Source organism: Hylobates moloch, unplaced genomic scaffold, assembly GCF_009828535.3.
Source record: "Hylobates moloch isolate HMO894 unplaced genomic scaffold, HMol_V3 SCAFFOLD_18, whole genome shotgun sequence".
Taxonomy (NCBI): Eukaryota; Metazoa; Chordata; class Mammalia; order Primates; family Hylobatidae; genus Hylobates; species Hylobates moloch.
In genome coordinates, this window is record NW_026652293.1 from 74,073,282 (window position 1) to 74,081,475 (window position 8,194).

An 8,194-nucleotide genomic window follows, 5' to 3' on the forward strand; every position below is an offset into this window, starting at 1 on the left:
GCTGGTGAATCAGGTCGTGTCTGGTTGGTGAAATATCCTAGAAAGAAATATTTATTATTTTATTTATCATGTAATCACTCATTACACGTTCTTGCTACTGAAATCCTTTTTCATTTCTTCCAGATTGTATCTTCTGTGTAGAATTTTTGGGAAGTGCAGCAAAGTGTAGATAATGAAATAGTAATTATTCATAATCCCACAATTGAAAAATAAGATACTTACTTATTTCTTTTAACTTATCATTTTGAGATCGCTAGTTTCCTTTCTCTTCTTAGCCTGTAACCTCAGAACTCTTTTTTTTTTTTTTAATGAATTGTGGAAGATGTACACAATTATAGGTAACCTCGGAATTTTTATTATTTGCATATAGTTCTCCCAGTTTTTTGCATGGCTAATTTATACATTTTCGAATTAAAGGCATATTGTTTTAATATAATAGTTGATTACAGAAAAGCAGGAATTGATATAAAATTGCATCTGAACCACGGTTTTATCTTTTCTCTTTTCTATTGCTTGGAACCAGATGACAGTAAAGAGAGAGCGATCGGATGTTCTTAAAATCAAAAGTCCAGAACCTGCAAAGCAAATTTATGAGTTAAACTTGTAAACTTGCCAAACCTTTTGGTAACATTATGTTATTTTGTGACTTATAAATTTGACACATATTTAAAATATAAAAATTCAAATGAGATTGTAATAGTTGAACTACAATCAAAACACTAGAAAACTGAATGCAAATTCTTTAAAACATTGCTAATAATGGAATGACATTTTGTTTTTGTTGTCCATCTTCCCAGCAGGTAGCATTATTGTGTATGTCATTATTTTGATGCATCATTTCAGTTCTGTATATTTTTTGCTTCATGCACTAATATACAAACAATGGTTTTAATATTTTACTTTAAAGTTTTACTGTTGTATAATGAACTCTATGCTTTTAAGATATAGTTAAAATTAATCATATTGGATCACATGAATATGAAATATTTTATTTATCCAGTTTCTTAATAAAGAACATTTTTCTTTGCTATCACACAAAATTCTTTAATGAACATATGTTTGTCATTTCTTCATAGATCATCTCTTTCTTCATTGGGTAGTGCCCCTCTTTATTGTTATTGTTGCTTGTCATTTTAAACTTTTTTTAATATTGATATTTCTCTACCAATTTTGTATTGGCTATTATTTGCCTGATGTATATTTCTCATTTTATTTTATTTTTTGTTTCATTTTTGTTTCGAGCATGTCTCTCATTTCTACCATACAGTTTAACTTTTCAAAAGCCAAATTAATAGCCTTTTTATAAATAGGTTATTTTAATCCCTTTTAAAAATCACCTATGACACACATTATGTTCTAGAATTTTTCAAGGCACTTTACATGTATTAATTCTTGGAACACTCAAAAACAACCCTATGAGATAGGTCCTATTATTATTCCTGTATATAGAAGAGAAAAATTGATGCCCAGGACCATCCAAGTATTTATTTGTGTGTTTTACTTCGATTTATTAGTGAAACTGATTTTCTATCTGCAGCAGTAATATAAAGTTCCATTTTTAATTATTCATTTTATTTGAAGTAAAATATTCACTATAATATGAAGATGCTATATAAATGACTAAAATTTGGGAAATGTTAACTTAGCTAATTTATTTTTATTAATTAGTAATAAAATGTACATAAAGCCTTTAAATTAATAAAGGCTAGACATCTTCATTTTAGAATGACTTATGTTATCTATTTGAAATAATGTTTTTACTTTGCTTAGAGTTTGGGTTTTTTTTTTTAATCTTTGGACTTGTCTGATAATAATATTGACCTGCTTTCTTCTTGTTGATACTTGCCTGGTTTGTTCTTGTTTGTTTTACTTTGCTTTCTGTTTAAGGTAGGGGATGTGATTGGTGTCCTGCTGAGGGACAAGGGAAAAGTGCAGTGGTTTTCTCTTGCCTATGTTCTAAATCTCAACACCTGGCTGACAAAATTGATTGCAAGGTTCAAATTGTATCAATCAAAATGTTCTCCTTATTCTAAAAAAAGACTTCTGCAAATTCTAATTTAGGATACCTCCCAGCCTGGGAGGTTACCAGAGGGTTTCCTAGCGGAAGCTTAATAGAAAGTTTGCAAGATACAGCCGTAAAAGTCTCCCAGAAAGTAGAGCAAATATTCAAAGAGAAGGAAAATAAAAGAAGTAAATAAAATTAGAGAAACAGTTCAGTATGTCCAATGTGTGAATAATATAGGGGAAACATCAGGAAAAAATGGAATAAACCTTAAAAAAAATTCAAAAAAATATATTGTAGAACTAGCAGATATGAACTAGCCAGAATGAGTTATGTCAGCAAGAAATGTTAGAATACCAAGGACAAAGAGAAGAGACTGGAATCTTTCAGAGAGAAAAATAAATAAGCAAAGGATTAGAAATCCTTAGACTTCACAACAACAATATCAGAAGCCAGACAACAGTTGAATGATGTCTTCAAATTGTTGAAGGAAAATTATTTCCAACTTTATACCCAGAGAAATCAAGTGTGTGAAGAGAATTAAAATGTTTTCACATTATCAAGATGTCAAAAAATTTACTTCTTATCTACACTTTTCAAGAAAACGCCTCAGGTAAGTGCTCCACTGTAACTAGGAGTAAACAAAGGAAGAGGAAATTATGGACTTAGAAAATATGGTCTTCAACACAAGAGACAGATGTGGCATATTGCCTGGAGGAGGCTATGACAGCTGTGCACTTACCTTAGAGAGCAACCATCTCAGATGGAAGCAGGTCACAGCCTCTGGAATAGATTTACTCAAAAAGACAAAATTGCTAATGCCTTGAATATATTGAGAAGGAATTTAGCTGATCGGGGGAGAGTTTGATAAGTCTTAGAAAAGTAACCAAAGGGAAAAAGCTTGACAGTTATTAAACTGACAAAGATAGTTGTATTTTGCAGGAAAGGAAAAATAATCATTATCAAATTTGAGTGGCCATAGTTATAATAAATCAAACGTTGAATATTGATCTAACTGAAATGTTGATGTAACTATACTGAAAGGATGGGGAGATGGAAAGAATGTGGAAGTTTGGAGAGATTCGGACATGGTGAAGAAAAAACATTAATCTTCGTCTTCAGTAGTGAGAAGTCATGATCTAATACCTAAAACCATTAACTCGACAGACAGAAACAAAAACCAAGAAGTAATCTTTAGAGATGTGGAAGTATATACCCAGGAACTGAAAGGGATACCTCTGTGCAAGGATAAGTGGCAGAGAGGTAACAAGGGTGATGACTCTTTAGGTTGGATGTCTTGCAGAACTTTTTTATTCCTAAGACTATGTGCACATACAGAAACTTTGCAAAACACTAAAATTACCAACTCAAAAAGTTAACCAACCTCTCTCTCCATTCTCCAGAAAAACAGCAATTCCTCAATGTGCTGGATTCCATTACCCCTCAAAGACACTACCCACTTTTTCTTACTTCATCTGGTTATTTCTCTTAATTGACCCATAGAATAAGTTAATACTGTAACTTTGCTGTCTCAGCTCTCATGTTAAAAACAAACAAAAGCTGTACTGACTTTGCATCCCACTTCAACTCCCTCCTCATTTCCAGGACATATTTGATCACCATCTTCACTTCACTTCTCATTCTTTCTTCATCCTATTACAATCTGCCTTCAGTACATGTCACTCCATTGATACTGCCCTTTCCAGGGTCACCAGTGACCTGCAAGGTGCAAATACAATGAACAGTTAGTTTCCTATGTTTGCAGCAGCATTGACACAATTGACACCCCTTCTCCTTGGAAATACCTCTTTCTCGCTCTTTGAAATATCAAACTCTCCTTATTTCCCTCTCCCAAACTTCCATTTTGTTTCACTAGCTACTCCTTCACACTGTTCTTTGACAGATTTTCACTTACAAATAGGGAAGGGCCTCAGGGCTCACTCCTAAATAGCCTTTCCTTTTTAATCATTTTAAAGAATACAGTGGGACCTCAGGTACAGAGGGTTGAGTGAATACACTGACCTTATGACATGTTATGGAGTGTAAGATCCATTCTTGTTTTATTTAAATATTTCTTTTCTATTCCTATTTTCTGTTCATATTCTTACTCTCTTTTTTATTTCAATAGTTTTGGGGGAACAGGTGGTGTTTAGTTGCCTAGATAAGTTCTTTAGTGGTGATTTCTGAGATTTTGGTGCACCCATCACCTAAGCAGTGTACACTGTACCCAATGTGTAAGTTTTTCATCCCTCACCCGCTCCTATCCTTCCCCCTGAGTCCCCAGAGTCCATTATGTGGTTCTTATGACTTTGTGTCCTCATAGCTTAGCTTCACTTAGCTTCTTATTCTCCTATACCCTTTCTCCTTTCAAACCCCTAGAAAACTATTATAATGTGTTTACTTTGTATCCTTTTGTTTAGATGTATTATTGTAAAATTTGTACAGTTGTTTTGTGCAGTTTAAATTTTTATGTAAACAGTATTGAATTATGCATGCTATTCCCTTTCTTAACCACCTTCTCAATCAGTTATCTTTCCGTAGGTGAAATCTTCATTCCCATGATTTTCAGTACCATCTTGATGTTGATATACTGATGATGCCAAACTTATTTTTCCAACCTAGGTTTCTCCAAGCCCCAGATTTACATTTCCAACTGTGTGCTTAGTATCTCTATTTGTCTAACTCAATACTCACATCTCAAACTTAATATACCCTAAATGAGAAATCTTAGTTGGCACCCCACCCTAGTCTTTCATGCTCAGTAAACTACCACGAGTCAGTCAAGCTAGAAACCTGCAAGTCTTCCTCGATTCCTGAACTCTGCCCCCATTTCCCAAACATATGCATACACTATGCCAAATTTACCAGCAGATCCTCGTCATTTTACCACAAATTTATGTCTTGAATCCATTCACTTTCCTCTCTTTTTACTTTCACCAATATCTATTTGTTAATAAAACAAGTAAACTAATAATCCTGGTAGTTTCCTAGAATAGTGAACACAATAAAGGAAACAAATAAGATGTTTAGAGAATTATTGAGAGGTTGCTTCTTTTAGGTAAGGTGATCAAGCTAAGGATATTGTATCTGAGCTGAGAACTAAGTGATGAGAGCCGGCTATACAATGACAGAAGAGTATTCTAGGCAGACAGCTGCAAGTACAAAGGGCTTGGTTAAACGAATAAACAATTGTTGAGCAAGCTGATGTCGTCAAAGGGAGATAATATTCTGTCAATTTCAACAGTCTGAGAATGATGAAAACATCGGAGTAAATATTGTTTTAATTAATCCTTTGCTAAATTTTAATTTCTTTTCATAAATGTTTATTATTTCCAATAACGTTGATTTGTTAAATATATAAATATGTGTAGAGTAAAGTGGAAATATTCAGTGTGTGATGTAAAGTATTCTCCTCTTGGAGTCATTCTATTGTAAAAGTGCCAGTTTTAGGGATTAACAAATAGCTGAATCCCAAGGAGGATGAATTGCTTACTGCTATTGACACAAATTGCTCTATAAATCCCTACTTACCCTACAGTCTCAAGTTCTTCAGGCTCAGAGAATGGGGAAAGCTAGTCTATCAGTTCTTCTCTCCCTCAAGAACATCATCCAGAGAAAGAAGTGATTGTGATCTTGAACCTTCCTGAGGCTCCTCCAACGCAATGCTTTCTACCTGACTTTTAGGAAGAACAGAGGGATAAGTAGCCATAGTCAAAATTGTAAGTTTAGAATAATTAAGCTTTGTTCAAGCTTTTGCTGCCCGTTCTCTTTCGGGCACTCTGGACTCTCATGTTATCCTACAGTTTCTAAAAGTCACCAACTGGATCATTCTACTCAGATCTGTTTTCTCCTGCCTAACCTTATACAAAAGTTGATTACCTCTTCCTGCCTCTTCCAACTCAAAGATCATCAAATCCAAATTATTCAGATGTTATTATAAAATGTAGCTATCCAGAGACATGGAATCAACCCATCAGTGGCAGATTGGGTAAAGAAAATATGGTGCATGTACACCATGGAATATGGTGCATCCATAAAAAAGCATGAGCTCATGTCCTTTGCAGGAACGTGGATAGAGCTGGAGGCCATTATCCTTAACAAACTAACGTAGGAACAGAAAATCAAATACTGCATGTTCTCACTTATAAGTGGGACCTAAATTATGAGAACACATGGATACAAAGAGGGGAACAACAGATACTGGGGCCTACTTGAACGTGGAGGATGGGAGAAGGGAGAGCTCAGAAAAAATAGCTATTGGGTACTAGGTTTAGTACCTGAGTGATGAAATAATCTGTACAACAAACTCCTGTGACACAAGTTTACCCAAATAACAAACCTGCAGATGTATCCCTAAACCTAAAAGTTAAAATAAGATAAAAAAATTAAAAAATAATACATATCAATTTAAGTTTCATTTAGTTTGGATTGTCAAAAAAAATAAAAGCAGCATGAGATATGAAAATTGTCACTTTTCTGGAGAAACAGTCATTTATTACTGACTCTCCCTATAACAGCAATTGAGGACATTTCTGAGAGGTAATAACAAAATTATCTATTCTAAGAATGAACTGAGAAAACTGGGACTTACTATAAAAGTAATAATAATCATTACTTATCAGTTTATTAGCATATTGTTTACATGCTGCATAGACTTAATGATTCATTGTTAATCTCTTTGATCTCAACTATTGACTTGACATAATTTTTTGGCCCATAAGTGGAGAGTTATTTGACCCACCTAATAAGTGATGTAGAAACATCATAGAACAATAGTTATCAGCCTCCTTATAGTCAGTTTTAATGTCGTAAACACTGTTTTAGCCAGATTATTTGTGAGGTGGGTCACAATTTGTTATACATAGGAGTTAAAGTATCAAAATTTGAAAATTATTTTAAAAATAAGTAAAGCAGATGCAATATGTTTTTACTCAGATAATATAGTATTAATATATGTGCTTCTTTGAGTCAAAGAAAAACGGTAAGTTTCTAGCTATTAAGCAGAGAATTGTATGTAAACTTCAGGCTATCTCATCTGTGCCCAAACTGCTAATATTAGTACTTCCATGAGAGTTCATCTTTCAGATGAATAACATTTAAAACGAATGTGTCATGTGTTGTGGAAAAGGGTTTTGAATTTCTAGGCTTAAAGAGAGCAAATAGCATGACGATCTCTAGTTTTGTCCCATATGGGCTATGTAGATACCAAAGGAACAGCCATTCCTAAGACAGACCTCACTGGTGTTGCACATGGAGTGAGTGCTGAATCACCCATAAGCACAAGGCAGAAGGAAAAATAAATCTTCTCTAAAGCAATACACTGATGCCTGAAACCCCAAACTACTTACAAGTTGTTTTTTTTTTTTTTTCAACTACCATTTTGAGCACTCGAAGTTTAAAATGCTCACAGGGAAATTAGATAACATAAGTATCTACAAAAGATAAATAACCATCAAAACAAAGCCACAGTAGAAATTATCAGACACAGACCGTAAGACATTCATGTTCATTATGTTAAGTAATAAACATAAGCTTGAGGATTTTGGCAAGGGTGCTGGAAACTAAAAATATTGTAGTAAATATGAAAAATAAAAATTCCAGAACTAAAAAATTACAATAATCAAAGTTAACATAATGGATGAGTTTATCAGCTGACTAGACAGCAGAAAAAAGAACTGGGAAATTGAATAATACATTAAAATACGTAATGCATTAAAATAACTGTCCATAGTGAAGCACAAAAGGACAAGCAATGCAAATACAGATAAAAGGATAAGAGACAAGGGAAGAAACCAGTCTCTGCTTAAGCAACCCAATGATTTCCTGCTAGGATCTATAAAAATAAATTTTTATGTAGATACATCTTAGTGAAATGACAGAAAGCCAAAGACTCAAGTTAAAAGATAAAGATTAAAGACTAGACTGGATTTTAAAATGTTCAACAGAATGATATTTACAAAGGCCACATAAGAATAAAAGAAAGTTGAAACCAAAAGGTTGGAAATGATATAATATGTAAATGCTAACCTAAATATAAAAGCTAATAGTACTATCAAATAAACTTTAAGGCAAAAATAATTATTTGCTTCATAATAATAAAAGCTTTAGTTTACCAGTAATGGATAGCAGCTTTAAATGTGGATTGTTCCATATAGATAGGAATGCTGAAGAAACAGACAAATACCAATCACA